This window comes from Tachypleus tridentatus, chromosome 10 (genome assembly GCF_004210375.1).
Source record: "Tachypleus tridentatus isolate NWPU-2018 chromosome 10, ASM421037v1, whole genome shotgun sequence".
Lineage (NCBI taxonomy): Eukaryota > Metazoa > Arthropoda > Merostomata > Xiphosura > Limulidae > Tachypleus > Tachypleus tridentatus.
The window spans coordinates 58,674,239-58,681,775 of record NC_134834.1 but is presented as its reverse complement, the minus strand read 5'-3'; the positions used below and the strand labels follow the sequence as shown (position 1 = coordinate 58,681,775).

The 7,537-nt window shown below is 30.4% G+C and overlaps 1 non-coding gene across 1 annotated transcript; it reads right to left on the bottom strand.

Moving 5' to 3' along the window:
- Positions 1-858: 858 nt before the first annotated feature.
- Positions 859-930, bottom strand: TRNAP-AGG (transfer RNA proline (anticodon AGG)). Its single transcript has one exon. It is a non-coding gene; the product is annotated as a tRNA-Pro (tRNA).
- Between the last annotated feature and the right edge of the window lie 6,607 nt (positions 931-7,537).

Genomic DNA, 7,537 nt, shown 5'->3' with positions numbered 1-7,537 from the left:
GAATCCCGGTCGTATCAAACATGCTTGCCCTTTCAGCCGTGGAGGGCGTTATAATGTAACAGTCAATCCCACTATTCGTTGGTAAAAGATCAGCCCAAGAGTTGGCAGTGGGTGGTGATGACTAGCTGTCTTCCCTCTAGTCTTACATTGCTAAATTAGGGACGACTAGCGCAGATAGCTCTCGAGTAGCTTTGTGAGAAATTCAAAAACAAACACTTTTACATATTACCCATGGTAAATTTTCTCTAAATATGAAAATTAGGAGAGATAGAAAATTATTTTTTTCGTGAGAATTATTTAAAAAGAATGATTTTTTACTTAAAAACAAATATATTTCTACAATTCATGAATCTAATTTAACTGCAAAAATAATGACGGCAGAAAAAAAGAATAGAATATATTTAACCAGTACTTACTGTAAGAAAATGTCCGATTGTTTACTAATATTTAAACAAATTATCAGTTAACAAAAAAATAATATTTAATCAAAAACATTTTCCGCCTTTCTCAGGTTCAAATTTTACTTGTTGATAGATGAGGAAGATGAAAGATAGTTTTCCGTCCGCGGTACGAAGGTTCCGCTATATAGAGGGCCTTTTATAATAAAAACCTTATGATGCTGCAAAATTTTGATATTTTCGGCTTGTACTGGTTTCCACCCTATGCAGTTTCCTAAGACAGGTTTTTATCGTACACATATATATATATATGAGTATTTGATTCTCTTAACTCGATAACAGTTTGTACCATATTATGAGAAGTTATAGAAGTTTTTGTTATTGGTATTCCATTATCAATATAAAACCAGAAAGTAATTGAGTGAGATCATGCGTTATTTGAACAGGGAAAAAATATAATGGGCTCGTCCGGGATTTGAACCCGGGACCTCTCGCACCCTAAGCGAGAATCATACCCCTAGACCAACGAGCCATGTATTAAGTATGCCGTTAATTAAATATAACGTATATATTTGTCTTTCTTCCTAAATTGGTTCAAGAGTTCACGGTAATATTAATTAGAACAAGGCCACATATAGGAGTGAGTGAAGTAGTTCTTTCTACGTCAACTACCTCTGGCACTTCACTCAATGACAGATTTAGGATGTTTTCTGACTACAGTTAACCATATGTACAATAACCACAATATATATTTTCGTGGAAGAGTTTTTCTTTAGCCATTTTACATCTTGTTGTCCTTTAGGGTTTATATCGGTTTTTCAGCGGTACCTCAAAGTGTTTGTTTGTTTTTAAATTTCGCACAAAGCTACTCGAGGGCTATCTGTGGTAGTCGTCCCTAATTTAGTAGAAGGAAGGCAGCTAGTCATCACCACCCACCGCCAACTCTTGGGCTACTATTTTATCAACGAATAGGGGGATTGACCATCACAATATAACGCTCCCACGGCTGGGAGGGCGAGCATGTTTGGCGCCACTCGGGCGCGAACCCGCGACCCTCAGATTACGAAGCGCACGCCTTAACGCGCTAGGCCGTGCCAGGCCCCAGTTACAAAAGTTATCAAAATATTTGTGACGGTAAGATGTATTTATTTTTGTTACTGTAGCCGTGATGTTTCTGATAGGTAACAGTTATGCTACTTGTTAGTTGATAAATGTATTTATATTGTTTACCTTATAGAAGATTGTTTAAGCGACAATTTTTATCCTTTGCATACTTGATTTGATGAAAACGAAAATGATAGTGTTCAACAAATTTTATTATGTATTTAGTATGCAAAATAAATTACAAAACTAGTTGACAATAACTTAAACTCTAGAGTCAGTAGATAAAGGTTAAACTGATAACCTATTAAAAACAGTATAATGATGTTTAATGAAGAGAATGTTTATATTAATATTTTTATGCAATTTTTTATTACAAGAATAATATTTGTGTTTAATCACTCAAATTACTTTGATTTAGTACTGTGATTATTAATTCTAACAAAGATGTATTTCTAATTAACTGTATTAATAATTTTCAAAGTTTAAAAGTCAGTTAAAAACACATTTTAAGCGCTCAGATTATCTGCACATTCATCTGCTACGATACAAAGAACAGAAGTTTATCAAACTTTATTGAAAAGGGAAAAGTAATTTACACTAACAGTTCTTATTTTCTAACATGTTTTCGTCATTGGAATTTTGGTTTATGTAAATCATATTACAATAAAATATCAAGCGGGTAAAGATATCAAAACGTATTACTACTTTGGCAAAACTTGAAACATTTTTTAACATTTTGCTTAGAACTTATTTCGTATAAATAGATGTTTATTGTGTCGATACGTTTCTCTCAATATTTATAAAATAGTTATTATAACATATCTTAGAACATATTAAAAATTAGAAATTAAATGTTTGACTACTCACTAGGGTGCCTCTTTTGCCAGAAAAGAAGAGATAAAACGACAGCACAACGGATACAAAGAAAGGGAAGACAAAAAAGAAGGCACCACGCTAGTACAACGGTATGTCTACGGATTTCTAATTTTAAAATTAGGGGTTCGATTTCCCTCGGTGGGCTGAGCAGATATGGTTTTGCTGTGAGAAAAACACACACACAAAAATAGAAGATTGAGTTAAAATATCATGAATAATATTAAACACAACGGAATCACACTTACAGTCGCTCTAAATGAAGTATAATAAAATATCCTACATTATACATATATATTTCGAAATAACGTATTTAGAAATTATTTTATTTATTATGATTTAGCAAAAAATATTTTAAAGCATTTAACGAGAGTAACTGTGAACCCATGCGTCTTATGTGCTCCAAATGTTTTGAAGTTTGATAAATCGTGAAGTTATTTATGAAACATACAGTTTTCTTATATTCGAAGTGTAGTATTATCCTTAAAAACTAATCGATGAAGACTACAAGCTAGAGTTAATCGATAACTTCGAGAATTCAAGACATCCAATGAAATTTTCAGTTTAAAATCTGGAAGTGTATCAATTTTTCTTTTCTTTTAGAAACTGTCAGTAAGTTAACAATATTACATATATTTAAGGTTTAATCGAAGAAATAGCTTATTTTGTTTTTGGAATAAATACCAGATAAATACTTTTCGTCTAACTTATTTTCAATATTTCAAATCACCTGATAATCCTTTTAGATAATAACTTTCATTGAGACAAAATCAATATATAATGTGCTCATAATACGTGATGAAAAGTACGTTTATAAATATAAGGATTCATAAATCCCTTTCAATTCTTCTAGAATTATTCGAAAATCTAATGAAATATTTATTTTTTGTATAGAAACTTATAAATTAAAATACTGAAATTTAGTGTTTAAATATTCTTATAATCTCTGCCTGAGACAATTTGTTTAAATTAAAATTTGTTTAGTCTTTGAAGATAAAATATTTAAAATCTGATAATAATTTTTTTGAAAAATACCAATTAATTAAGATGTGAAATAGTTTTATTTGGTTTAACTTTTACGTTTGTGTGTTGTAATTTACTGTAACAATGCAGATGTATTTTGGAGATGGTAATTGTTGACGTCATTTAGTTGAAACTTCGGTTTTGTGTTATCGTTTAATACCATAATGTGGGAAACTGTTCCTTTAACTCATAGAATTATATTTCCCTTGATAAGAAATAAAGAATTTACAACCCTTATACAAAGAAAACACAGTAAAAACCCGAAACTCCTCCTGACAATCATATTTTGTATTAAGCTGAAACATTTCAATGAGTTAATAATCAGTGATGTCGAGAAACTCACTTGTTGAGAAATTTATATGCAAAAACGGCTCGTTTGGGTTGAGAAAATATTTTACATAGAAGAGCGAACAACGTTTCGACCTTCTTCGGTCATCGTCAGATTCACAAAGAAAGAGGTAACTGACCGGAAGCTGACCACATGTTTGAAAGGGGTTGTGTAACTGAGTGTCGGAATGTAGAGGGCGGTATTAGATGTTTGAATATACAATTTTATTTATTTTATTATATTAATATAGGTATAAAGGCGTTCCTTTATATTGGTTTATTTTGGGTTTAAGTTGTTGTATAAGTAAGGCTTCTTTAATTTTGCGTTTGTTCATGTTTGTTTCTTTATTTAGTATATGAGTGTTTTCTATGGTTATGTTGTGTTTATAAAAAGTCATCTTTACACGTTTTCGAACACTGCAAGTCAAATAAACACAACATAACCATAGAAAACACTCAAATACTAAATAAAGAAACAAACATAAACAAACGCAAAATTAAAGAAGCCTTACTTATACAACAACTTAAACCCAAAATAAACCAATATAAAGGAACGCCTTTATACCTATATTAATATAATAAAATAAATAAAATTGTATATTCAAACATCTAATACCGCCCTCTACATTCCGACACTCAGTTACACAACCCCTTTCAAACATGTGATCAGCTTCCGGTCAGTTACCTCTTTCTTTGTGAACCTGACGATGACCGAAGAAGGTCGAAACGTTGTTCGCTCTTCTATGTAAAATATTTTCTCAACCCAAACGAGCCGTTTTTGCATATAAATTTCAATGAGTTGTATCTTAACTTTATGTTCATACATGTACTCATAGTGGCATTAAAAACGAAACCCAAGACGAATCAAAAATATTAAATTTTTTTGATTACATACTTAGAGAAATTCAAATTTTACTTGTATAGGTTAACAAAGCGATTAACTGAAGTCTCGTTTTGAACCTTTCTACTCATTACTTTTACTCTCGAAAACCAAGCAGGATTTTCTGATTGAAAAACGATCTTACCAAATGTGAGTGTAGAAAATGTGATAAAAGTACTTAACTGATTTTTTGCAGAGAAATAAAAAAATGAGGTATTCTTTGTTTTAAACGGTTCGATGTTTGTTTTTATGATTATTTGAGATTTTTATGAAACAAAATTCAAGAGTTTTTTTTTTATAATAACGTTTTCCGAATTTTGAAATGTGCGTATTACTGCTTGAAATAACTGCTAATTTGACTCTGATTTGAGAAGTGAAATGAATATTAATATGTGTTGAATTTATGACATTTGCCAAGAAAATAGATACAAATAATTTGTTTTCTAACAAAATATATTTTACTATACAAACAACAATATGATTTGTTATAACGGATGTTACATATATCTATTACAAATAGTGATTTATTTCACAACAGATTTATAAACTTACTAAAAATACTGAGAATTATATATGGTCTGGAACAGAATATTTTATCGACGTTCACGAAAGCAAATTGACTCTTTTTTTTTTTTCATACACCCGAATAAAAGTTTTGACGGATGACTATTCTAGAAGCACACGTTAGTTTAACTGACAACAATATTTAATCTCCACATAGAAATGCCAACGTTCGAAGTTGATTGACTGAAGCTTAATGATTTGTAATGTTCAAAGTCGACAAATGTTCCTATTATAAGTTGTAGTTTTCCTATTAACAGACGTTAACCACAATTATAGTTTCCGAAACTTACAGCACACTGACTATAGTTGACCAACTAACACTTTAAACAGTTAAACACTTTAGAATCTCCACTACTGACTGCTAAAGGTATATACATAATAAGAAATGGTCAAATAAAGGATGTGTATTAGTCTTACAAGGAAAAGGAAAATTCACTCAAACGACTAGTTTGAAATGTTTTGTTGTTCGTATAAAATACTTAAGTATAGGATGAAACAAGAATTATCAGCCAATAAAAGTTAAATAATAGATCACTGTAACATGTTGCCTGCTCTTTCCAGCATGATTCACAAGCGTAAGACTAGTTTGCTAGAGTAGTTATAATTGCGATTAAAAACATTGAAATTTAGAGCAAATTATTGTAATTTATTAACATTCAGTTTTTCATGATTCACGAATATATATCAAAATATGTTATTTATCTTCCATTGTTATAAATAAATTTTCAAGTATGTGAGATGGGTCCGTATTTCAAAGGGTTCGTTTTCTTATAGCAAACTCACAGTAGGCTATCTGCTGATCCCACCGAGGGGAATCAAACCCCTGATTTAAGCGTTGTAAATCCGGAGACATACCGCTGTACCAGCGGGAAGCTGTTTTAAACGGAAAATGTTGAAAAGGGAAAATTATAACATCATCGTCAGATATTTAAACACGGAACCTGTAGCACCCTAAGCAATAATCACACCCCTAACCCAACAAAACGTACTCGAAAGTTAATGATAAGTAAATATAACGTATTTGTTTTACACACCTGTCAGAGGTTTGAGTACTCACGATCAGATCAATTAAAACAAGGTCAATAACTAACTGGAAGGAATGAATGATGTAGTTCTTTTGAAGTTAACAACCTCTGATGACCCACCCAATAACTATACGAGAATATTTCTGATTACAGTGTACCGTGTTATATATTAATATCCAATAGATTCCCAGAAATTAGGCAACAAAGATTTTACAAAATAATCTTAAAATTATAAATAGTTTTGTTCTTCTCACAGTTTGTGGCTGATTGTCATTAAAAAGATAGTTCTTTAGCCAGCAGTTTAGTTTGTGGTTAGATATAAATGATTGACTGTCACTTCTGTATGTGACATATGTCACATATTAGTTGATAATTGTATTTATATTGTTTATCTTATAGAATATTGTTTAGACGACAACTTTTATTATTTACATACTTGATTTGATGAAAACGAAAATGATAGTGTCCAACAGAGTTTTTTATGTATTTATTATCTAAAATAAATTATAAAACTAGTTGACAATAACATAACCTATAGAGTCAGAAGATAAAGGTTAAACTGATAACCTGTTAAAAACAATAGACTGATGTTTATTTAAGAAAATATTTATGTTAATATTTTTCATACAATCCTTGATACAAGAATAACAAAAGTAATTAGTGTTTGATAATCACACAAACTTCGAGAATTCAAGGCATCTACTGAATTTTTTAATTCAAGAAACCCTCAGTAAGGAAGTAATATTATATATATTTAAGGTTCAGACAAAAATTATCTTGTTGTGTTTGCGAAATAAATATGAGAAAAGCAGTTTTTGTCGAACATATCTTCGATGTTTTGAATCACATTTTTTGTCTTTTAGATGATGCATTTCATCGACACGAAATAAATATATAATGTGCTTCAAGTCTTAAAATTTCATTACTCTTGATAAAATATAAAGAATCTACAACATTCATGAAAAGAAAGCACATTAATAACACAAAAAACCTCATGACGATCATATTTTGTATTAAGCTGAAACACTTTAATGAGCTGAAACTTACGTTTATATTGATAAATGCCCTCACAGTGGCATTAGAAATAAAACCCAAGACGAATAAAATATATTACGTTTTTGATTGTAAATTTAAAATGAATTTAGAGGGTTTCAAATTTAATTTGCCTAGGTTAACACCGTATTTAACGAAACACTCTTTTCCTATTATCTGCTAATAAATTTGATTCTCAGAGATCGAGGAAAGAATTCGGTTTTAAAAAACAACGATGTTTCGTAAGTGTGATTGTAGAAAATACGATGGAAGTATTTAAGCACTTTTTTAAGCGAAATAAAATAAACTGT